The sequence below is a fragment of the Aotus nancymaae genome, unplaced genomic scaffold (assembly GCF_030222135.1).
Source record: "Aotus nancymaae isolate 86718 unplaced genomic scaffold, 86718_ANA_hifiasm-v0.15.2.pri h1tg000079l, whole genome shotgun sequence".
Taxonomy (NCBI): domain Eukaryota; kingdom Metazoa; phylum Chordata; class Mammalia; order Primates; family Aotidae; genus Aotus; species Aotus nancymaae.
This window is the reverse complement of record NW_026988494.1, coordinates 9,841,271-9,867,008: the sequence shown is the minus strand read 5'-3', so window position 1 is coordinate 9,867,008 and position 25,738 is coordinate 9,841,271. Positions and strand designations below refer to the sequence as shown.

Below are 25,738 nucleotides of genomic sequence, written 5' to 3'. Positions count from 1 at the left end.
TCTCAAAAAAATAATAATAATAAAATAAAATAAAATGAAAGTACATATCCTTAGTTGTTTTTAATTTTATAAAAATGTATATTTCTCCAGGTGCAGTGGCTCATGTCTGTGATACCAGCACTTTGGGAGGCTGAGGTGGGTGGGTTGCTTGAGCTCAGAAGTTCTAGACCAGCCTGGGCAACACGGTGAAACCCTATCTCCATTAAAAAAAAAAGTGAAGATTAGACAGGCATAGTGGTGCATGCCTATAGTCCCAGCTACTCAGGGGCTTAGGTGGGAGGATCACTTGAGTCCCTGAGTTCAAGGCTGCAGTGAGCCGAGATCATGCCACTGCACTCCAATCTGGGTAAAAGAGTAAGACCCTGTCTCAAAAAAAAAAGATATATTTTATTTTGATATGTATTTTTTTCACTTAATATTATATTGCAGAAATTTATCCATACCATTACAAAATTGCTGTGGTTCATTTGACTGCTATGTAATATTCAATTAGTTGAATTCATCATTTGATTTTCGTCTTAAGTGACAGGCATTTGTATCCAGGTTTTAGTACTATGGATGATCTCATACCTATCCCCTACAATATATGGGCAAGAATTTATCTTGGGTCTATATTTAGGAGTGGAAATTCTAGTTATTAGGGTATATCAAAGTTCAATATTAGGAGAAAATGTCAAACTATTTTCCAAAGTGGTTGCACCATTTCTACTTCCTCCAGTAATTGTCTTTATTGTTGGGTACCATCCAAACCAGTGGAACATAAGATAAGCTAATGAAATGATTTAATATTACTGACACATAAATAGGGTGAATAATGAAATGGAAGCTTCAAGATATGCCTCTTAGGGATGAGGGGACAGTCAGTTGATATTTATTGGTGTTATGTCTACATAGATGTTTCCATTTCTCTCCTATATGTGCTTCTCTTGGGTTTCTCTCCATCTTAGAAGCTGTAGGAATGTTTTATCCTTTTATTCATTGGCAAAACTAAAAGCCCCTCCCTAAAACAATTATTTTCTTACATACAGCACCCCCCAAAAAAAAGCATTAGCTCCTTACTTCTTCCAAAGAAGTTGTTTGTCCTCCTCTCTATTTTCTTCCAACCAATGAGTAGCCTTCTGGATGGAGGTCAGAAATGCCAAATTAATTTACTTCATTATTTAACATCCAGATATCTCACCTGGGCCTCTGGGGCTGTTAAAAAAAAAATAATCCTTTCAGAAAGCAAACTGGTATGATTCATTTTCTAGCTCATCCAAGTACAGCCAGGCTGTTGGTTTTCCATTCATGTCCTGTCTGCCTCATATCTTCATGGTCTGTTTTCATATCTGAAAATAGATGGTCTCAAGCAGCATCACTGATAGGCCTGTGACCCTTCTTCACTCATCTCTTAGGAACTTTCGCACATTTATTCTGTATATCTGTTCACCCAGGCAGGGGAAAAGCCTGCCACCGCTGCTGCAGGTGTGAGGGTCACCTTAGGTTTCCTGACAGCCCTGTATTCAGTATGCTGCTCCCGCCTGCCAGCCCATCTCCTCACCCAGGCAGCCTTATCCGATAGCAAGTTTCATTATGTGCGGTCCACCAGGGATTCTGCTAAAAGCAATAAATTCATTTCACTGTGCAAGTCTCTGGACTATTAAAGCATTTTAGTCCTGTTTCTCCTTTAACCTCCCATGAGCCAGATATTCACTCTGACAAAAAGCTATTCATTACAAAGTTAAGATGACTTTGACTCTGTTTCCCTCACATATAATGCAATGAAGAAAATGTGTCCTGGATTCATCTACAGCCTGATGGTATTATGGATAAAAACATGCCAAGGAGGGCAGTCTTTTCCCCCAAAATGGATTGAAATTACCTCTAGCTAGCTACGCCTTGCTTAGATAAAGAGCATCTGGGGAAAAAAATGGTTTTCTGCTCATTTTTAATATCCTAACCAATATATTTTACTTAAAGGAGAATGATCAGGGAAAAAAAATAAGATAGAAAAATGAAACATCACTGAAATGTTACCAAAAAAATCAAATCCTTTTTACTCTGCTTTTATCCACAGGTATTTTTCCATACCCTTTTTCTCCACGCTAGGAGTTAGGAAATAGGGGAGCTTGAGGGAGTTATAGAACATCTCCAGGGCTGGACACATGATAGACACTTAGAAAGATCTTGCTGATTGATTTAAACAGAAATTATAGCAGGTTCTCCCACTGACCCCGCTGTGGGTCTCGGCAGCTTGGGCGGTGGGAGGCGTGGCAATAAAAATAAATAAATAAATAAAAAGTAAAAAAAAAAACAAATTATAACTATATTTGATTTACCATCTAAGTCAGTTGCCTGTCCAAACCCTGTTCTGACACATATCAGCACTCGGGAAATAGATTAACCTTTGCAGACTCATTCCTCATCTATAAAAAGGGAAAAATAGCACCTCCCTCATAGGTTTATGAGTACTAAGTGAAATAACACATGAAAATCTAGCCCAGCACTTAACCTACAGTGAGTAAAAATGAATATGCATTTCCTTTTCCTGGTCCTCCTTCCTATGTAGGGAATTAAAGAGACAAGCAGGAGAGAAGAACAAGAAACTAGATTGTCATGAGTCTCAGAAAGAAACCTTTATTATATCTATTTGACTCTAGAGATGTGATCTCTCTTCTACCTAAGTTGAAAGAATCATCTGGAATAGCCACAGAAAATCTGATCACTGTGTTTGATGTAGATATGTTGTTGCAGATATTCCAGATTAAAAAAAAATGTAAGAGGAATTTCTCTCTGGGTGGAAGATGGAGGATAGCCACATGTTCCACTTGTTCTGGTCTTCAGTGTAACTGATCACACTGCCCTCTTTGGGTGTCCTGGGTTTTGTAGCTGTGTTTTCACACCAATCTTACTCCTGGTTTTATCTTAATCCTTCCCTTCATTTCTCTTCTAGTTCACCCACTATTCTTCTTCTTCTTACATATTTTCTATATTGTTTTATGCTATGTACCTTGCAAGCCAACTGGAACCGTAATCTGATTACTTTGTTGATTAATTAAAACCTGCCTCTCCTGATTTTCTCCTCGTGGTTCTGCATGAGGCTTTCCCCTTACATGTTTATTGGGTACCCCTGAACTTGTCAGTTCATGCAGCTAAAGCCCTGTCACATAGAACAAAGGGAGGATCTGCTGTTTCCCCAGCCATGGCCATCCCCATCCCACAACAGGGAGAAATCTGGGCTGAACATTCCAGAACAACACTAGGAAAAGCCCCAAATATGGTAAGAAAACAAAAGCCAAGTCATTCACCCTCTGGCTTGTCTGTCTTATATAAGACTTTATAAGTAATTTTTTCTAGAAATATTCCCACTGACTCCTTTTTAAGTAATTTAAAAATATCTGATATTGTTAACCCTACGGAGTTCCTTGAAGAGTGTGTGGAATCTATCAAGATACTAAAACTATTTTTTTTTTTAGACAGAATCTCACTCTGTTGTGCCCAGGCTGGAGTATAATGACACAATCTTGGCTCACTGCAACTTCTGCCTCCTAGGTTCAAGTGATTCTCCTGCCTCAGTCTCCCAGGTAGCTGGGATTACAGGTGTCTGCCACCACTCCTAGCTAATGTTTTGTATTTTTAGTAGAGACGGGGTTTTACCATATTTGGCAGGTTGGTCTAGAAGTCCCAGCCTCAGGTGATTCGCCCGCCTCAGCCTCCCAAAGTGCTGGAATTACAGGCATAAGCAACCGCGCCCTGCCTAAAACCATCTTCTAATACCTTCCTAGGCTCTGGGATTACTTTTGAAGGACATAATCAGAATACTATGACTCAAGGCTAATGACAGGTGAATAAGGACAATAGAAATTTTTCCACTTAAAGTTGTGTGTTTGTCCCTCAATATGCTCAGATAGCTCATCAATTATTAACCAACTAGGAAAACTTCCAAATACTGCAACAAAACATACACTACCAGAAGGCATTCACCCAAACAGGTTCTATTTATTGAATGCTGTTTACTATCTCTTGGCAGTCTTGTCTTTTTAGATGATGTTTAGAAGTCTCCCTAATGTATACACTGTCAACTGAGGAGATCTCTGTTTGAATTTCTCAAATAAAAGGCTGGCAGAAACCTAAAGGCAAGTATGCTAGCTTCACATTCTTAGAGAGATAAAAGTAGGCTGTTCATCAGCAAATCCACCTTGGTTGAGTCCCTGCAACTTGCTGAACTGGTTTAGGACTACAGTTTAGTGGTAAGGATTAGACCTGTAATACCATGGTGCAATACCATAAAAGTTAGAGCCTAAAATGTGAGTGTGAACAGAGGAATGGATATTCCTAGAGTAGAAAACTCACAATATTTCAAATGTGAGCTGGTGGTATTCATTCTTAGCAGCATTGGAAATTTCATTTCATCTGAAAATCTTCTGTTTTGTTATTCTAAAAGGTAAAAGGAGTTGAAATAGGAAAGATTTTATTCAGTATGTCTGATTTTTTTTTAACCATATGCAAATATAAAGTTCTGGCTTTCAAAACGGTACACAGTTGAGTAACATTTTGTGTGTAAAATTATGAACTTATTAGGTCTGCTCATTGATTTCCTTTTGAGATGAGCATTTTCTTGAAGTGTTACTTTCAAAGGAATAAATAATGAGACAAGAGAATGAAGAAAAGAGGTGCTTGGTGGAAAAACAGATCCATCACAATCTTATGAGTGATTGGCTGTGGCTCTGAATTTGAAACCGTATCAGAAATGGCCACAAATGTTGGTGTGTGAAAGATGTTGACGCAAAAGCAACCATCCCAATGAGTCATGTGGGCCCCTGCATAGGACACAGGAATTCAATGGGCATTTACAAGGAGGCTGCTGCAGTGGCTGTTTCCACCAAAGCCACTGAGGCGGCCAGATCTCTACTCACTGAGAAGGCCAGATCTCAGGTTAGAGGCAGGTGGAGAAAGCTGGGCGTCCTATGTGCAGGTAGGGATCGTAAGGAGAGCAGATCCTCAGTGGGGGTATCCACCAGCAGCTTTTGCATTCTCTCACCATCAACTGCCCTCCCAGCCACAGAGGAGGCTTATGTGGTACTCCTGGGTCCTGAATGCCAAATTGCATGGGTAACAATGCTAGCCAAGCAATTAAATAGCTTTTCTATATTTACCCCCATTTCCTAGAGAGACAAATGAAAGCACAGAGAGGTGAAAGTACTTGCCTAAATCCACTGGAAGCAACACGATGGCTGGGAATTTACTAAAAACCCTCTGTTTCAGATTCCAGATCCATGGTTAATCATTCAACAGGGCTGTTGTTAAAGGAGCAGGACATGGGTACCTTAGAGTGTATAAACCCATAATTCAGGAATCAATAAAGCCCACACAATTTTTATTCTAACACATAAAGGCATATAGGGAAAATATTTCTAGTTTCCTTTTTTTTTTTGATACAAGTTCTCACTCTGTTGCCTAGGCTTCTCAGGCTCAGATGGTCCTCCCACCTCAGCTTCATGAGTAGTTGGGACTATAGGCTTGTGCCACCGTACCTGGCTATTTTTTTTTTTTTTAACTTTTTTGTAGAGACAAGGTCTCACTATGTTGCCCAGGCTAGTCTCGAACTCCTAGGCTCAAGTGATCCTCCTGTCTCAGCCTCCCAAAGTGCTGGGATTACAGGAGTGAGCCACCATGTGCCCAGTTTCCAGTTTTCTTTCTTTCTTTTTTTTTTTTTTTGAGACAGAATTTTGCTCTGTCACCCACGCTGGAGTGCAGTGGTGCCATCTCGGCTCACTGCAACCTTGAAACCTCTGCCTCCTGGGTTCAAGCAATTCTCCTGCCTCAGCCTCCCAAATAGCTGGGACTACTGGTGCCTGCTACCATGCCCAACTTATTTTTGTATTTTTAGTAGAGATGGGCTTTCGCCATGTTGGCCAGGCTGGTCTCAAACTCCTGACTTCAGGTGATCTGCCTGCCTTGGCCTCCCAAAGTGCTGGGGTTACAGGAGTGAGCCACAGTGCCCAGCTTCCAGTTTTCTTAAGGGAAAGAAAACACATGAAAGTCTCTTAAACTATTTAAAAGAAAGATGTTGAAGGGAGGGGGAGTGTGGTGGCTCACGCCTGTAATCCCAGCACTTTGGGAGGCCAAGGCAGAGAGGTCAGGAGTTTGAGACCAGCCTGGCCAACATAGTGAAACCCTGTCTCTACGGAAAATAAAAAAAATTAGCCGGACTTGGTGGTGGGCACCTGTAATCCCAGCTACTCAGGAGACTGAGGCAGGGGAATTGCTTGAACCTAGGAGACAGAGGTGGTAGTGAACCAAAATCTCATGACTGTACTCCAGCCTGGGTGACAGTGTGAGACTATCTCAAAAAAATGAAAAGAAAAAAAGAAAGATATTTCACAAATTCAGAGTATTATTGTTGGTTTATTACCATATTTCATCACCTGCCTTTCTAAGAAATGTCATACTACTTAACCTTTAAGTATATAAAAGCAGCACAGAATCCTGGCTCTGTCTAGAACAATTGAGGAATTAGGGCTATATCTTCCTTTGGTATCAATTCATAAGGAACTCACCATATCTCTGCTACATCACCTAAAGACTTATATTTTGAAACTAGCCATTGTAATGTCTCTGATTAACAGCAATGTTATCTCTAATACAAATGGAAAAATCGATATAAATAATTGTGATAGGGCCATCCCCCTTTCCTACCTTATTTCTTATTCTATGAGAGCAATGCCATTTTTCCCTGAACAGCAGACCTAAGAAAGACTTTCATTTTTCTTTTACGCTTCCCTAGAGGAGCAAATATCACAAGAAACAGAGTTACATCAACCAAAAGCAATTTGTATATTTAAACTATTCAGAAATGCTCAGACTGCAGAATCATTATTAGCATTCGATTGCACATTTTGTTCCTAACAAGCACTCCTAGGTCCTACAAAAGGTAATAATTGTTGTTCTTCTTTACCTACTTTAAATTAATCTGTCCTTGGGGAGGTCACAGGACTGCCAGGTTAGCAGCTCTGGAATCTAGTCTCATAATTGTACTAAAGTATGGCCTTACAAGCTTCCTGTAGCAGTCACTTTAAAAAAATAATAATAATCAATAAAAACCTTGATTCTCTTCAAATCCTGTTAGAAACTAGGCAGTGAGGCTGGACACAGTGGCTCACGCCTGGAATCCCAACACTTTGGGAGGTTTAGGCAGGCGAATCACAGGGTCAAGAGATGGAGACCATCTTGGCCAACATGGTAAAACCCTGTCTCTACTAAAAATACAAAAATTAGCTGAGGATGGTGGTGCATGCCTGTAGTCCTAGCTACTCGGGAGGCTGAGGCAGGAGAATCACTTGAACCTGGGAGGCGGAAGTTGCAGTGAGCCAAGATCGTGCCATTGCGCTCCAGCCTAGGCAAGACAGAGCGAGATTCTGTCCAAAAGGGAACGGAAGGTAGGAAGGGAGGAAGGGAGGAAAGGAGAAAGGGAGGAAGGGAGGGAGGGATGGAGGGAGGGAGGGAAGGAGGAAGGAAGGAAGGGAGGGAGAGAGGGAGGGAGGGAGGGAGAGAAGGGAAGGAAGGAAATCAGGCAGTGAGAGAGACATTGCCGACCTGGATCTAGAGGTCTACAAGTTGATTTCTGAATTACACATGTAAGGAGACAGAGCCTTCTGCTATTTGCTGGGGATTATGACGTGCCATTATTCTGAGTCATATGAAATTAAAGAAATAATGCGCACTCTTCCCTTGAGTTTTTAATCTTTGTTGATTTCAACCTGCTGTTTCTTTTCCTGTCCCCACATCTAGTTCAAAAATGTATTTAATGATGATAATAAGGTGCAATCTGAAATAAACAAAATATGAACCTTATGGAGATTTGAGAGATTATGTTGATGCCATACATTGGAAGCGGCAACTCTAAACATGATGAAGGAAACTACATTTTTGAGCACCTACTATATTTACCAGACTTTGTGCTAGATGCCTTATATTTACATTTTCTTCTTCTTTTTGAGACAGAGTCTTGCTCTATCACCCAGGCTGGAGTGCAAGGGCGTGATCTCAGCTCACTCCAACCTCCACCTCCTGGGTTTAAGTGATTCTCCTACGTCAGCCTCCCAAGTGTCTGGGATTACAGGTGCCCATCACCATGCCCAGCTAATTTTTTGTATCTTTAGTAAAGACTGGGTTTCATCATGTTGGCCAGGCTGGTCTCAAACTCCTGACCTCAAGTGATCCACCTCCGTTGGCCTCCCAAAGTGCTGAGATTACAGGCATGAGCCACTGTGCCCAGCCTGTTTACCATATTTTTAAATATTTACAACAAACTACTGAAATAAATTATATCTCCCTCAATTAACAGAGTAGAATCTGAAGTTCACCTGATAACTGGCAGAGCCAGATTTCACAGCGATAGCTCAATAGCTCAGGACACATCCCTTCCATGATTTCATGCAACTCTTAGGGGAGTGATCACTATGTCCTCCCCTCTCTGCTAAAACCTTGCTCTGGTGGGAGCATGAGGATGGGTCTAGGAGGTAAAGCAGCTTTGGGGTCCAGGCAGTAAGAATAGTATTTATGTATAGGGATCCACATATTTGATTAAACTCTTCAAGCTTTGACCCAACAGGTCAAATCCAAGAAATGACAGAATAAAGTACTTCCCATTGGGACCTTGGGGAAACTAAACCCTGGAAAAATATTTATGGTTACAACCAAAGCCTATTACAAAGTCCAGAAACAATTACAGGATGTGCTGAACAGAAAGAATAGCCATTCACTGAGTCAGGCTGTGCTCATAGCATAGAGACAAGAGCTGAGTGAAGCTGAAAGGAAGCTGAATTAGTCAAAATTCAGAACAGAGAGACCCAAACTGGTCAGAGCCAGCAGGCAGCTGCTGTGGTCAGTGCCCAGGAAGCAGTCACTTTTTGAAATGATAGCTTTAAATTCTGACCTTATCCGACCTTATTTTAAATGCATTTCACCCTAAGAGGCTGAGAAACTGCATGAGTCCTTCCAAGGATCCGGCCAATATTTGGTGATTCTAGAGAAAGCTGTGAAGGGAAGTCTGACTGTTAGTTTAAACCTTTGTGTTGCCACAGTCAAGCCCAGTGCTGAGATCAGAGGGGCTTGATAAATATTTGCTGAAGACAGGAAGGAAAGGAAGGAGAAAATGGGCCAGATTTAAACATCTGAAACATGTCTAGAATCCAGAATTATGTGTCAGGAAGAGACAGAAAAAGCCACAGCTGAGCGCCCAGCTGTGGAATGGAAGTTGTCAGGAAAGAGCTTATGACTAGGGACCCATTCACCAGCAGATGTGGACTGACAGACTCTTCCATCACGAAGAAAGGCTGAGATGCAAAATGGAAAATCCAGTTCTTGGAAGCACAAGAGGAATAAGGAATACATCCTGCCTCTGTGGGACTGGAGAAGTAATTAGGACCTTAATCACCCAGACCACAGAAGATGGAGAGACTGGGGTTCCCAGGATACAGAGGCATCTAGGTCACCAGGATGAATAATCCAAAATTCTGTCTAGGATATTCCCCTAATTCAGTCATTATTCATCATAAAATCCAGTGGAAGCTGCAGAAGGGCTTCCATATTCTTCACAGAGAATGCCGAGGTCTGGCAGAACCAGAAACCCAACAGCTTATTGCACACCAGCTTATTAATCCTAACCCCTGTATAGCTGAGCAGATAAGGCAAGTTCTTTTTGGTCCAGTAAAAGACCTACTTCTCCCATTCAGATTTTAAAGAAAGAAAGCAAAAAGCACCTTAGGCGACCATCACCTGAAGAAGTAAGATGGGAGAGTAATTTTTCTCTAAGCACGGTTCTTTAGGAAAGTGTGATGGACAGGAGCAGAATGTTTCTGAAGGGAGAGAGGCATGCTGTTTCACCTTGACTCCCAATCAACCCAGTCCCTGGCACACACTCCTGCTCCCAGGGTGGGGTTATTTGCCCTTTCCTCATTTCTTCTACATTTCCCATCTCAGCATATTTAGTACATTAGTTTTACAATTACCTGATTATTTTATCTTATGTCTGATTAGATTTGTTTATTTGTTTGTTTGTTTGTTTGTTTTGAGATGGGGTTGCCCAGGCAAGAATACAGTGGCATGATCTTGGCTCACTGCAACCTCCACCTCCCAGGTTCAAGCGATTCTCCTGCCTTAGCCTTCTGAGTAGCTGGGATTACAGGCACCGGACACCATGCCCAGCTAAGTTTTGTATTTTTAGTAGAGACAGGGTTTCACCATGTTGGCCCAGCTGGTCACAAACTCCCGACCTCTGGTGATCTACCCGCCTCGGCCTCCCAAAGTGCTGGTATGACAGGCAAGAGCCACCACGCCTGGCCCTGATTAGACTATTAACTTCAAGAGAATAGGTACCACATCTGCCTTTCTTTTTCATCTTTGTGTCCCCACAGTCCAGGCCTGTGCCTGGCATGCTCAGTAAAAAACAGTTGGTATGAATGAATATCAGGAATTCACAGCCTGGGCAACATGGCAAGACCACTACCTCTACAAAAAAAATTAAAAATAAAAAAATTAGCTGGGCATGGTAGTGTGTGCCTGAGGTCCCAGCTACTTGGAAGGCTGAGGCAGGAAGATTGCTTGAGCCCAGGAGTTTGAGGCTGCAGTGAGCTATGATTGAGCCCTTGCACTCCAGCATGGGCAACAGAGCAAGACCCTGTCTCAAAAATAAATAAATAAAAGAATTATCTCCAATCTCAACTATAAAGAAGAAAAAGAAAACTTTAGAGGCAAGAGACACAGGATAGTGTTGCTTTCACATTTCTCTTGAGAAGGCTGTTGGGGGCTGCAGCGTAGCAGCATAAAATCTCTCCACAGAGCTTGGAGCTAGAAGTCCAAAATTACAAGAAAATAATGGATTACAATATGTGTACTGTAACTTAACAGTAATTTCTAGGTCAGTTGCAAATGATTACCATTAATAATTACAAGCTTTTATTGGGTCTTTTCTATTTTCAGAGTGCTTTACAATCAATTTGTTATTCCTCACAACATCCCTATGAGGTAGACCATCATCATTACTGCATTACAGAAGCACTAGAGATGTCAATTTGGATTTAATTGACCCAGAAATGTAGCTATACTTAGTAGTTCATTTGCCCTTCTGCTTTCTGATCTTAAAAATCTATTGATACTGCCTAGCGGGTGAGACTGCTAAAATGCAATTTAGAAAGAAACATCACAGAAAACCAACAGCATTACAGAGGCAGAGTAGGTATTAAATTTCTGAATCATAAGACGTACCAGAGAGAAGCCTCAGTGTATTCTGGAAGCACAGGCATTAGCATCTGACCATTTTCTAAAACATAACTTTTCTTTTCTTTCTTTTTTTGTTTTTTTCTTTGAGATAGTCTTGCTCTATCACCCAAGCTGGAGTGCAGTGATGCGATCTCGGCTTGCTGCAACCTCCACCTCCCGGGTTCCAGAGATTCTCCTGCCTCAGCCTCCCAGGTAGCTGAGATTACAGATGCCCGCCACCACGCCCAGCTAATTTTTGTATTTTTTAGTAAAGATAGGGTTTCACCATGTTGCCCAGGCTGATCTCGAACTCCTGATCTCAAATGATCCACCCATCTTGGCCTCTCAAAGTGCTGGGATTACAGGCGTGAAGCAACATGCCCAGCCCTGTGAAGCCTTCTTAACAGATGTTGAAATTGTCCTTGTTATGAGTTGAATTGTATTTCCCCATAGATGTGTTGGAATCCTAACCCCTAGTACCTCAGAATGTGACCTAATTTGGAAATAGGGTCTTTGCTGATGTAATCAAGTTAAAATGAGATCATCATGGTAGGCCTTAATCCAATATGGCAGATGTCCTCATAAAAAGAGGAAATTTGGCCAGGCTCCATGGCTCATGCCTGTCATCCCAGCACTTTGGGAGGCCGAGGAAGGTGGATCACTGAAGGCTGGAAGTTTGAGACCAGCCTGGCCAACATAGTGAAACCCCATCTCTACTAAAAATACAAAAAAATTAGCCGGGTGTGGTGGTATGCACCTGTAATCCCAGCTACTCTGGAGGCTGAAGCCAGATAATCACTTGAACTTGGAGGCAGAGGCTGCAGTGAGCCAAGATCGCACCACTGCACTCAGCCTGGGCGACCGAGCAAGACTCAGTCTCAAAAAAAGAAAAAAAAGAGGAAATTTGAACACAGCGACAGACGTGCAAAGAAGAAAGATGGATATATGAAGACAGAAGATTCTGGTGATGCATGTTCAAGCCAAGGGATACCAAATATTGACAGCCAACTATCAGAAGCTAAAAAGAAGGGAAGGAAGCACCATTCCCTTATAGGATTCAGGGAGAGTATGGCTCTGCTGCTGCCTTAACTTCACACTTCTAACCTCCAGAACTGTGATATAATACATTTCTGTTTTTCTTCTTTCTTTTTTTTTTTTTTTTAAGATGGAGTCTCACTCTGTTGCTGAGGCTGGAGTGCAGTGGCACGATCTTAGCTCCCTGCATCCTCCACCTCCTGGGTTCAAGTGATTCTCCTGCCTCAGCCTCCCAAGTAGCTGGAATTACAGTTGCATGCCACCATGCCCAGCTAAGTTTTGTACTTTGAGTAGAGGCAGGGTTTCGCCATGTTGGCCAGGCTGATCTCGAACTCCTATCCTCAAGTGATCACACTGCCCTGGCCTCAAAGTACTGGGATTACATGTGTGAGCCACTGCACCTGGCTACATTTCTGTTTTTCTAAGCCACCTAGTTTATGGTACTTTGTTATAGCAGCCCTGGGAAACTAATACAGTACTCCTAATAGATTAATATCAAAAGGAGATGAAAAGTGGCATTACCCAAGGCCACAGCCACAGTGCTCAATTATCCTTGGTGCTAAGTCACTTCCTACCATATAATAACTTGTGTGTGTAATACTTAATCCTCGGAAATCAGACCCTTGGGCAATGTTTTGAATTGCTACATGCTTAATTACAATTATGGCCACAGCTCTACACTATAGGAGCTGCCCCCTTAAAAAATAAGATTTTCATATTAACAATCTATATCCCTAGTTTAGTAAAGGGCCCTCATTTGAAAATACATGCTTTTGGTCACACAGAGGATAATGGGGAAAAAAGGTGAATGAAATGATACAACCTATCAGTACTATAAAGAGAGTATGTTCAATACATGTCTTACTGGCATCCACATCAAGCAGTTTTTAAAACCACAACAAATTAAGTTCAAATAACAGAAAAAAAATACAAAGAAGAATGATTAATAAAATACAAAATATACAATAAAGTACATCAACAAAGTCAAAAGTTATTTGAAAAGACATTCCAAAGTTATAGATGTTTAGCACAACTGATAAGAAAAAGAGAAGACAGAAATCACAAGTACTGGAAAAGAGACATGACTTTAGATTAGGGTAGATAATAAAAAGCTGGTAGGAAGAGATTATGAACAACTTTAGGTCAACAAATTTGATAATTTAGACAAAATGTATACATTCATAGAAAATAGAACTCAGTGCCGGGCGCAGTGGCTCACACCTATAATGGCAGCAATTTAGGAGGCCGAGGAGGGTAGATCACCTGAGGTCAGGAGTTCCCAGGCTGACCAATATGGTGCAAGCTTGTCTCTACTAAAAATACAAAAATTAGACAGGTGTAAGTAGCTGGGTGTGGTGGCGCACGCTTGCAATTCCAGTTACTTGGGAGGCTGAGGCAGGAGAATCGCTTGAACCTGGGAGGTGGAGGTTGCATTGAGCTGAGATCATGCCATTGCACTCCAGCCTGGGTGACAGAGCAAGACTCCATCTCAAAAAAAAAAAGGAAAATACAATTCGATAAACTGGCAGAAAAATAAGTTACAACTTTTCAATCATATATATGGTAAATAAATGGAATGTGTAATTTAAAATTCTCTCACAAAGAAACTACCAGAGCTAGATGGCTTCATCAGTGAATTCATTCAAACTACACTCTTCACAAACTCTTCATAGAATATAAAAGCAGAAATGCTTTCCAACTTGTTTTATGAAGCCAGCATAGCCTTACTAGCCAAACCCAAAAATGGTATTACAACAAAGGAAAATTTCAGTACAACATCTCTCAGGAGCACAGATGCTGAAATCCTAAACACTTTATTATCTAAGACCAGTAAAACAATGAAGCATTTTTACAAAAATTAAAAAGGCCCAAATAAAAAACTTGTGTACCAATTTCAAAATTTGACATTATAAAAATGTAAATTCTCCTACAAATAGATGCATAGTTTAAATGAAATGCCAATCAAAATCTCAGTTTATTTTTGTGAAAATTTGACAAACTGATTCTAAAGTTTATATTAAATACAAAGAATATGGAATAGCCAAGCTAACCTTGAAGAACAAAGCTGGAGGACTTACACTACTCAATATCAAGACTTGCTATAAAACTATAATAATTAAGGTATTGTGATATTGCCATAAGGATGAATAGATTGAGGGTACAAAATACAGAATCCAGAAATAGATCCACAACAAATGCAGTTACTTGATTTATGACAACAGTAACACTGTAGTGAATGGGGGAAAGGATGGATTTTTAAAATTAATTGGGTCAATCATTCACATGGAAAAACCACGTTATGATTTCTACCTCAAACCATGTAAAAAAGTTAGTTCTAAAAAACTTCTGACTAAATGTAAAAGGTAAAACAGTAATTCGAAGATGGGAGAAAATTTTCTTAATCATGGGGCAAGCAGATTTCTCAACAGAGCACAAAAGGCTTAAGAAAAACTTGACATACTGAATTTCATTAAAATTAAGAACTTGTTCCCAGCACTTTGGGAGGCCAAAGTGGGCGGATCACGAGGTCAAGAGATCGAGACCATCCTGGTCAACATGGTGAAACCCCGTCTCTACTAAAAATACAAAAAATTAGCTGGGCATGGTGGCGTGTGCCTGTAATCCCAGCTACTCAGGAGGCTGAGTCAGGAGAATTGCCTGAACCCAGGAGGCGGAGGTTGCGGTGAGTCGAGATCGCGCCATTGCACTCCAGCCTGGGTAACAAGAGCGAAACTCTGTCTCAAAAAAAAAAAAAAAAAAAAGAACTTGTGCCCATCCAAAAACATTGAGAGAGAAAAAGCAAGACACAGGATGGAAGAAATATACATGTGCGCATGTGTGCAGGTGTGTGTACATATATAAAATGTCTTATATATAGGGCAGGTACATAATTCTCGGGGGGAAAATGGGTGAAAGACTTGAATAAGCCCTTCACAAAAGAAAAAATCAAAAATGAACAATAAATACATTAAAAGGTGCTCAAAATCAGTAGTCACCAAGGAACACAAATTAAAACCATATTGAACTGTCACTCCACATCCATCAAAATGGCTAATATGAAATAGTCCTACACTTCCAAGTGTTGGTGAGGATTTTTTGTTTGTTTGTTTTGTTTTGAGACAGAGTCTCATCAACTCGCAGGGGGCTGGAGTGCAGTGGTGCTATCTCAGCTCACTGCAACCTCTGCACCACACCCCGGGTTCATGTGATTCTCCTGCCTCAGGCTCCCAGTAGCTGGGATTACAGGAGCACACCATTATGCCCAGCTAATTTAATATTATTATTATTTTTTAGTAGAGACGGAGTTTTGCCATATTGGCCAAGCTGGTCTCGAACTTCTAACCTCAGGTGATCTGCCCCCTCGGCCTCCCAAAGTGCTGGGATTATAGGCATGAGTCACTGTGCCTGGCCAAGTGATGGTGAGGATGTGAAGGAAGTGGAACACTCGTTACCTGCTGCTGGGAATGTAATGGGCATAACCACTTAGAAACTGTTTTGCAGCATCTACCAAAGTGAATGAGATGCACACTCTGTGACCCAGCAGTTTTACTCCTAGGTATATATCCAACAGTAATGCATACATTTATTTACCAAAACAAACGTAGAAGAATGTTTATGGCAGCATTATGCAAAACAATGAAAACAATTCAAAGCCCAACAAAATAAAACAGATTTAAAAAATGGAATACAGTACAGCAATAGGAAAAAACCGCCAGGCACAGTGGCTCACACCTGTAACCCCAGCACTTTGGGAGGCTGAGGGTGGATCACCTGAGGTTGAGAGCTCGAACCAGCATGACCAACATGGAGAAACCCCATCTCTACTAAAAATACAAAATTATCCAGGCATGGTGGTGCACGCTTGTAATCCCAGCTACTTGGGAGGCTAAGGAAGGAGAATCGCTTGAACCCAGGAGGCGGAGGTTGCAGCACGCTGAGATCACACCATTGCACTCCAGCCTGGGCAACAAGAGCAAAACTCCATCTCAAAACAAAACAACAACAAAAAAAGAATAAACCAACTATTGTTACATACGTTAACACAGGTAAACATCACAAACATTATGTTTAGCAAAAGAAGCCAGATGCAAGAGTATGTGTTGTATGATGGATTCCATCCATCCATCTATTCATTCATTCATCCATTTAGAGATACGGTCTCACTATGTGGTTCAGGTTGGTCTTGAACTCCTGGGCTCAAGTGATCCTCTTGCCTCAGCCTCCAGGAGTAGCTGGCACTACAGGTAGGGGCCACTGCATCCAGCTGATTTAATTTATGTTAAGTTCAAAAACAAGAAAACACATCACTAGTGGTGAGAGTCAGGGGCGCAGGGAAGGAGTCGAAGGGAGTATGAAGATATTTATGGGGTGCTGGTAATTGTTCATTTTTAATCAGGGTATGAGTCACACAGGTATGTTCATTTTGAAAACTCAGCTATATAGCTACAATTTGTGTGCTTTTTTTGGTGTGTATATTTCAATAAAAATTTACTTGAATAGAATGCATTACTTCCTGATATGTATTTATAGAGCCCACAGAACTTTAGAATCTGATGGATCTTAGATTTGGGGCAAAAAGGGAACAACAGACTTTCCCTTAATTGATAAGTGGTTAGAAATGTGGCTGGGAGGAAATATTGAAGCCACACCATGAAGTTCTTTCAATACAGTGCCAAGGACCTGAGAATGTATTCAGCAGACCATAGAGAATTGGTGGGGTTGAAGTGAGACAATATGACTAGACACATGTTTATGGAAGAATTCTTACAGTGATATGTGAAATAAATTGAAAAAGCAGAAGGGAAGGTGCAGGGAGGCTAGGTTAGACACTGTCAAAATAATGAGAAAAGAAATGAAAGTCATGTGTTTTCCCTATGCTCATCCAAGCCTGTCTCTATATCTAGACAAGTTGAACAAACAAGTGCAGATTCTGCAAAGACTGGTAATGTCTGGAAAGTTTCCATCTTTCTATCCCAGGAGCATCTTCCTTGCTGATGACTTGCAGGAGAGAAGCAAGCCCTGGGAAGACTGCTGTCAATGAATCTTCATTCTGACAAGTGCTCAGGTGCTAGTTCTTATCGTATTTCATATCTCAGGACACATTCATGCATGGAATTTCCTGTGAAATTCAAAGTTATGCTATCTAATGAAATATCACAGGACAGAAACTGCATAGCAGCACAGATCTAAGGACTCCAAAGTTGGATCAACATCTTTTGACACTCACTTCTTTACTTTAGTGATGTAGTCTGATGTTAAGATGGACTAGAGGCTGGGCATGGTGGCTCATGCCTGTAATCACAACACTTTGGGAGGCTGAGGCAGTAGGATCACTTGAGGCCATGAGTTTAAGACCAGCTGGGGCAACACAGCAAGACCTTCTTTCAACAAAATAAAAACAATTAGCCAGGTGTGGTGGCGCACACCTGTAATCCCAGCTACTTGGGAGGCTGAGGTGGGAGAATTGCTTGAGTCCGAAAGTTTGAGGCTACAGTGAGCTGTGATGGCGCTACTGCACTCCAGTCTGGGTGATAGAAGAAGATCCTGTGTTAAAAAAAAACCTCAAAATACAAAAAAGCAAAAGATAGACTGGAAATACTAGTGGTAACAAGGAAAACAGTATAGGAAATAGCTTTAGCTTGTTTGTGATTTTGTTACCAGGACAGTGCTGATTAATTAACTGGAAAAGTTCTTTTTCTTACATTTTTCATTAGTCCCTTTATTTCTAGGCATCATTACTTAAAGAAACTAGATGGCCCGGCATGGCACCAGAACTTCTTGACCCCTGACCAAGTACCAGAGGGAGATAAGATCCCACAAACCAGAGCAAACAGGAAAAGCTGCCCCAAGTTGCCTTCAAATCATTAATGTATAATTATAATGCTAAAATTCTCTCTCCAAAAGAAAATCTCCACTCTTTTGTGTATATGTGTTGTATGAAGACACGTTTGAATACAGCCAGTGTGTCTGGAGTCCTGCCTGGCACAGGCAAACATGCCTCTCTCACCCTGAACCTAGTCCTTAAAAAAACCCATGCCTTCTGCAGTTCAGCAAAAAGGGGCATTGAGAGCCAGAGTCTCCCTCCTTGGTTCCCTAGTCAGTGAATAAAACCTGATTGCCTTTTCTGTTAGAAGTTCTTCCTTTGTGACTAATACAAAGTGAGAAAAGAGCTCAGTTTACCAGCAAGTCTTTTATGTATTAATAATGCTCCTCCATCCCTGTGAACACAAGCAATTCACTGTCGTTTATGAACAAGGCATACATACACAAGAATTCAGCAGAGATAAGAAAATCTCCTCTCTCATTTTCTTTCTCTCTTTCTATATAAAGTATATGAGATGGGAGTGAGGGCTAAACTCTGACTTTTTTATCTTGCCCAAATCCTATCTAAGGAGTCTGGAAAGTCATGCCCTACAAATCATAAATTCTCATCAGATGGGTTTTATTTAACCCTATATATCATGACTTATTTTCCAACCGGACTCCGGCATAACATTATGAGACAAAGAAGAAAATAAAAATATTTTACCCCAAAACATGTTTCTTTGCCATTATTTTGGAATGGCTCTGTAAAGCTATTATCTGTGAGGAGGTTGGGTGGGGGAGCTGTGGAATTTGCATCTGTAAATAATTTATTTTTTATTTTTTAATTTAATTTAATTTAATTTTATTTTATTTTATTTTATTTTGAGATGGAGTCTCGCTCTGTCACCAAGTTGGAGTGCAGTGGCGTGATCTTGGCTCACTGCAACCTCCACTTCTGGGTTCAAGCGACTCTCCTGCCTCAGTCTCCCAAGTAGCTGGGACTACAGTACAGGCACACACCAACATGCTCGGCTAATTTTTGTATTTTTAGTAGAAACTGGGTTTTACCATGTTGGCCAGGATAGGCTCGATCTCTTGACCTTGTGATCCACCTGACTTGGCCTCCCAAAGTGCTAGGATTACAGGTACGAGCCACTGTACCTGGCCAAAAATTTATTAACAAGCTAGATCTTTTTCTTCCAGACCCTCCCAACCCTAAAGAGATAACTAAGATCTGATTGAAAACATTTGTCATCTCTTATCTCTAAGGGCAGCCACTATAAGACTTCAAAGGAATTTTGGTCTCCACAATCTTTATCTTAGACTGAACATTCCCTTTCTATCAATACCAGGTCTTTAGATAAACTCAACCAATTGTCAACCAGAAAATGTTTAAATTCGCCTATAGCCTGGAAGATCCCCCCCCACCCCCGACTCCCGCTTTGAGTTGTCCTGCCTTTCTGGACCAAACCACAAACCAATTTATTTCTTACATGTATTTGATTGATGTCTCATGCTTCTCTAAAATGTATAAAACCAAGCCGCGCCCTGACTGCCTTGGGCACATGTTCTCAGGACCTTCTGTGGGCTGTGTCACAGCCTATGGACATTCAGATTTGGCTCAGAATAAATCTCTTAAAATATTTTTCCAGAGTTTGACTCTTCATTGACAGGAGTATACAGAGAAAGAAGTTAATGCAGCAGGTCTATACTTTTGTCCTGGAAGGACTTGCTTGCAAGGGTGGCCCTTGACAGGCATCTGGGAATTTAGGTTTCAGGAGTGTTCCTGAAACCACCATTGAAAAATTATCAGTGAGAAAATTATGACAGTGAAAAAGATCTGATCTAACCAACTAACTAACCCCTCTGTTGCCTTTAACCTCCAAACTGCCCTTAGTCATTTCTGGGCTTGGGCCAAACTAACTTAAGGAGAAATTTAGTTTACTGTTTAAATAATTATGGTCCTTCCCCAAAATGAAACCACCTTTGTAAACCTAATGAAAGACCACCAGGTTAGGAGGATGAGAGGAGCTGAATTCTGCTAAGGTGTAGACATACAGCAATAATCAGTCATTATTCCAGGGGTCACAAAATTTGCAACTTCCCCAATTACTCCTGCAGATAATATCACAATTGTAGAACCTGAGATTGGCCTTTTGAGATGACTTTTCAGAGTTTTGCATTTCTGACAACTGATGGCTCCACCGTGACCACCAACTGGTCCTGTGGGCTCCATTCAGAAGTGAACTTAATGTGCAAAGGACCATTTTCCACACCCCTATGACTGTATCCCCAACCAAGCAGCGGTACCCATTCCCTTGCCTGCCACACAATCCTTGAAAAAACCTATCCTCTGAATTTTCTAGGAGGCTGATTTGAGTAATAATAAAACTCCAGTCTCCCATTCAGCTGGCTCCACATGAATTAAACTCTTTCTTTATTGCAATTGCCCTGTCTTGATAAATTAGCTCTATCTGGGCAGTGGGCAAAATGAACCCATTGGGCGGTCATGTTCCCACCATTCACTGGTTAGAGTAACTTGCTGTGTCTAAACTGTTTGTACAAATAATATGGTTTGTGCTTCAGGGTCCTCCAGAGAAGCAGAGTCACTAGGGTGTGTGTGTGTGTGTATTTATTTATTTTAAGGAATTAGCTCATGTGATTACAGAGCTAGCAAGTCCAAAGGGGGGCCAGCAGGTGAGCTAGCAGGCTGGAGACCCAGGCAGAGCCAATGCTGCAGTTCAAATCAATAAGCTGTCTGCTGGCCAAATTCCTTCTTGCTCAGGGGAGGTCAATCTTTTGTTCTAGTCAAGCCTTCAGCTGATCTTGGAATCTTGGAAGCTTGCACATGGTTTCCCCTAGACCTCATCCCATGTGTCTTTGCCCTTTGCTGATTTGGTTTGTATCCCTTTGCTGCAATAAATCACAGTTATATCACTAGATATGGAATCCTGAAAGCCCCCTAGTGATTCATTAAACCTGGGAGTAGTCCTGGGGACCCCAACACACAATATTACAAGGGCCCATCTTATTTCCTTCATCCATTGAAACATATTGAAAGGTATAACACAGGTAAATCACATATTATATCAAAAGCATATTTTAATGAGTAACATAAGAATAGCTCAGAGGAACTACTGATTATATAGTACTTTGGCAACATGAAGGGCTACATAAAGACCAAGTAATATCATAAGGCAAATCATACTTTTCAATTTCAAAGGACATTACAGCAGACTTTCACAAAAATGAACTTAATTTTCTATGTCCAGCAAGAACTTCTGTAAACCTTTTAAATATACCTAGAATTTTTAGAGATGAAGATAAGTGCAGAGATCTATTAACTGAAGGGAAAAATGTTTGGGAACTATTGAATAAAATTTCAAGCCTAATAGGTTTTGAAATCAGTTTTAGAATTATAAGGAAATATTCCATATATAATGCTCTCTGGGTTTTGCTTAATAGTCATACTAATTAACTTCTCAATTTCAATAAAAATGTAGGAAATTCACCTCTGTTCAGTACTTGACAAATAAATCATGATAATTACATATTCACATGGCCTAAAGTAACTCTTCTAACTCAGCCTAGTAAGCACGTGTTCTTTAAGATAATTATTCTTTTCTAAAAATCACATGTGTAAAATGACTCCTGCAGGTCTGGAGTTTTGAGGGTCTATGATGACATGGAAACAGGAGTTTCCTAAACCTTCAGTTCAGTATTAACATCCTTCCAGGTCCAGCTTTAGTGAGACATGTGTCTCACTAAACACACATTTATCTGTTTCCCATTGGTATTAGTCTGTTTTCATGCTGCTAATAAAGACATGCTAGAAACTGATTGATTTATAAAGAAAAGAGCTTTAATTTACTCACAGTTCCACATGGCTGGGGAGACCTCACAATCATGGCAGAAGGCAAATGAGGAGCAAAGTCATGTCTTACATGGTGACAGGCAAGAGAGCGTGCGCAGGGGAATTCTCACTTATGAAACTAACAGATCTTGTGAGACTTATTCACTACCATGAGAACAGTATGGGGGAAACCGCCCCTGCCATGATTCAATTAGCTCCACTTGGCCCCACCCTTGACATGTGGGGATTATTACAATTATTACAAGGTGAGATTTGGGTAGGGACACAACAAACCATATCACCCATGATACTTAATCATAAATAACATAGTAGGAAAAGCATCTCTGAAGCTGATTCAGTAATACCTGAATATCCCTGGCAATCTAGAAGCCAAGTGTCCTCAGGAAAAGTAAAATAGGAAATAAGTAGGAAGAACCCAGGTTTTCAAGTCAGACAAACTGAAGATGGTAGGCTCTAAAGGAGATTTTGGGGGACTCATAAGCTACCTTTGTGAGGGTCACTTTGAGAAGCATTGTAGTATGTTCTTGATAAATTGATGCTATTAATGTCATTCTTATTATATTATTGCAGTGTACCTCTGAAAGGTGTTCTTTTAGTAAACTCTTACTTTCTGATTATTTATACTTGCTTTGAATTCATATGACTAATAAGCACCTATTCTCAAAATCTATCAAGAACCACTAGGCTCCTATCTTAATCATGTCTCTGTCACTCTAGAGCTCCTCCTTCCTCTAATAATTGTTCCCCTTGGTAGGTGTTTTCTTCAGGTCTCCTCTAACTCTTGAAGTCTGAATAGTGATGATTATAAGCTCTCCAATGTTAATCAAGGCTTAAGATATTAAGCCAGCCAAATCTATAAAATCTTGGTGTAATTAAAGTTAAGGACCTCTTTTTGTGCTTGGAAAAAGCCATAATGATGCTCTTGCTCTTTAGAAAGTGTTGGCTGAAGTCTATAGATTTTCAATAAGTTAAAATTTCCCAAGATTTGTTTCTCAGGGGCCCAAAAGAAAGATGATAAAAAGGATTTGATAGTACTACATTGGCAAGAATTGTAAAGATAATTACCCACGTTAGTACCTTTTATCCATTTTGTTTCCCTGCATTTTTTCTTAGAAAAAAAAAAACAAAACAAAACAAGAAAGAGAATCCCATACAACGCTCTGTGAGAATAGAACAGACCCCTTCATGAACTAAGTACACTTGAGATATAAATCCAAATTGCACTGCTCTAGCTGCCAGATATAAATCCAAATGGCACTGCTCTATCTGATGTTCAAATATTCAGCTCAAGTTAGGAACCGAGATGACCCTCTATATAGATACCTATCTGGAGTATTCATTAGATCTTCATCTTAAGTACCCTTGGGTTGGCTTGGAGCTCTCTCAAGGGAATTTATATGATTTGAGTACCCTGCTGACAGAATGCAACCAACTATGCTGCATTCTGTTTCCAGTAGCACAGGGGCTTGAGCAAGCCGAGAGCAACTCCACCAATACTTGCCACACCATTAATACCAATCACCATTTATAATGAGGTCTGGGTAATCAGTGACAGTACTTCATGAATATACACTGCACCTTACTGGCTGATTAGTTTTTATGAGATGTCTCTGATGTTTTCAGTGTTGTACAAAATGATAGAACTACTGTTGCTGAAGATGTGATTGCATGAAAGCTTCAATATAGTAGACCTAGTGTGTATTTGCAACCCTCTACATGTGAGGACCCATAGCAAGGGCTTATATTCAAAATATGTAATAACCTGTGTGGCCTGGCCACAAATCAGTCAAGAATTTAGCTAACAACTGACCTGTAGTCCCCCTTCTACTTTTTAGCTAAACATCAACACCTGCTTGTATTGGACTCCATGTTATAGGACCTCTATCATAGACTGATTATAAGCCCCAGCACCCAAATCAGAAGACCAAGTCATCTTGAGGTCTCATATACAGAGGTAGATGCAGAATAGTACCTACAGGTGGAGGGAGTGTAAAAATTTATCTTTATGTCCCTTATTGAACTCTGAATTTTCGAAAGGATAGCATCTCTTGCCAGAGGAAAAAAGTTCCATTGTAGCAACTCTCTACAATTGGGATCATATGTACTGTAACTTAGCATATATTTCGGCAAAACACTTTGAAGAAAGAGATCAAATTCTGCCGCTATAGAGAGAACCCATTTTTCATAACGCAGTAGTTTAGGCCAGTCTGATAAGTTCCGGTATACCAGAAGACAGAGCCATGTTGGTCTCACATGATATTAGGTCGCACATGTACATACTTTCTTTTTGAGCACTGAACCAGACCCAGGAACTCTGAGGGATGGAGAGCACAGCAGGAAAGTGAAGATGGAACCAATTCTTTCCTGTCTTTATGCAGTAAAAGCTAACCAAGCCTTTGTGATACCTGTAATTATTCCTACTCAAAGTTATCTTTAGGGAGGTGCAGTGGGAAATATGGGATGAGAGAAGTCTAAGCCTCTGGAAATGATGAGTAGTGACACATACTGGAACATTGTTGAGTACCACGCTTAGCTAGACAAAGTGAAAGAGCCTAGAGTATAAGCAAGGTGGTGGAGGTGGTGGTAATAGAGAAATCCATTGTGTAAAAGATCTAGCTCCTACCATCTCATAAATAAAAGGACGATAAGATTAAATACCCCTTCCCCAACAGTGGGGGTTCAAATGTATAAAAGAAATAAGATTTGAGGACCTTTTCTTATTTATTAAAAAGATAAACAGGTTGGGTGCAGTGGCTCACACCTGTAATCCCAGCACTTTAGGAAGATGAGGCAGGAAGATCACTTGTGGTCATAAGTTTGAGACCAGCCTTGGAATATAGTGAGCCCTTATATCTTTTTTTTTAAAAAAAAAAAAAAAAAAAAAAGGTGGTGTGCCACTGAGCGACTTGGGAGGCTGAGGTAGGAGGATCACTTGAGCCTAAGAGTTCAAGGCTGCACAGTGAGCTATGATTATGCCACTGCACTCCACGGTCCATGTCTCTAAAAAATAAAATGTTATCTTTTGGAGTATAAATTTTTAAAATAGTCTTGTTTTATAATATACATGAACAGAAAAATAAAATCATGGAGGAATGGAACTTGTTTGAAAGTTAAAACTGCCCCCTCAGCAGCTTGAGCCTGCTTTGGAAGCTGGTAGTAGAAGGAACACATAGTCATTATTTCCTGTCCTGAATTCCTCCTCTTCCTCACCTAGCCTGGTGACTGTGTGGGTTAATTTATACATCAGCTTGATTGGGGTAAGGGAGGCCGAGATAGCTGATACAACATTATTTCTGGATGTGTCTGGGAAGCATTATTCCCCACTCTCACAAGGGTCAGTATTCACAGCCCACTGATAACACTCTCCAGAGAAATTTCTTTTTGACTCCACATCCTAAATTGTTCTATCTCTGAAGTGGCTGGTGGACTAGTTTATAGCCCCTTCCTTTTTTTTTTTTTTTTTTTTTTTTGAGACAGAGTCTCACTGTGTCACCGAGTGCATTGGTGCTATCATAATTCACTGCAGGCTTGACCTCCTGGGCTCAAGAGATCCTTCAACCTTAGCCTTCCAAGTAGCTGGAACTACAGAGGTGAGTAACCAGGCCTGGCTAATTTTTTATAGTCCCTTCCTTTGCAAGTTGTGAATGGATGGCATAATAATTTGATTTGTGTGGCACATTTTTTTATCTATTGTCTTGCTTACTCAGTCAAAATCAAGATTGAAAGTCACATTTTAACATCCAGTTCTTAGCATTAACATGCAGTTCTTAGCATTTACCTGAA

At 40.6% G+C, this 25,738-nt stretch overlaps 1 long non-coding RNA gene across 1 annotated transcript in view; it reads right to left on the bottom strand.

The window, feature by feature from the left end:
- The window catches only part of LOC135271457 (uncharacterized), a 213,206-nt gene that overhangs the window by 180,003 nt on the left and 7,465 nt on the right, over positions 1-25,738 (bottom strand). Inside the window, exon 2 of the long non-coding RNA XR_010339601.1 lies at positions 1,060-1,194. This is a non-coding gene — a long non-coding RNA (uncharacterized LOC135271457). The remainder of the gene's footprint in view (positions 1-1,059; positions 1,195-25,738) is intronic.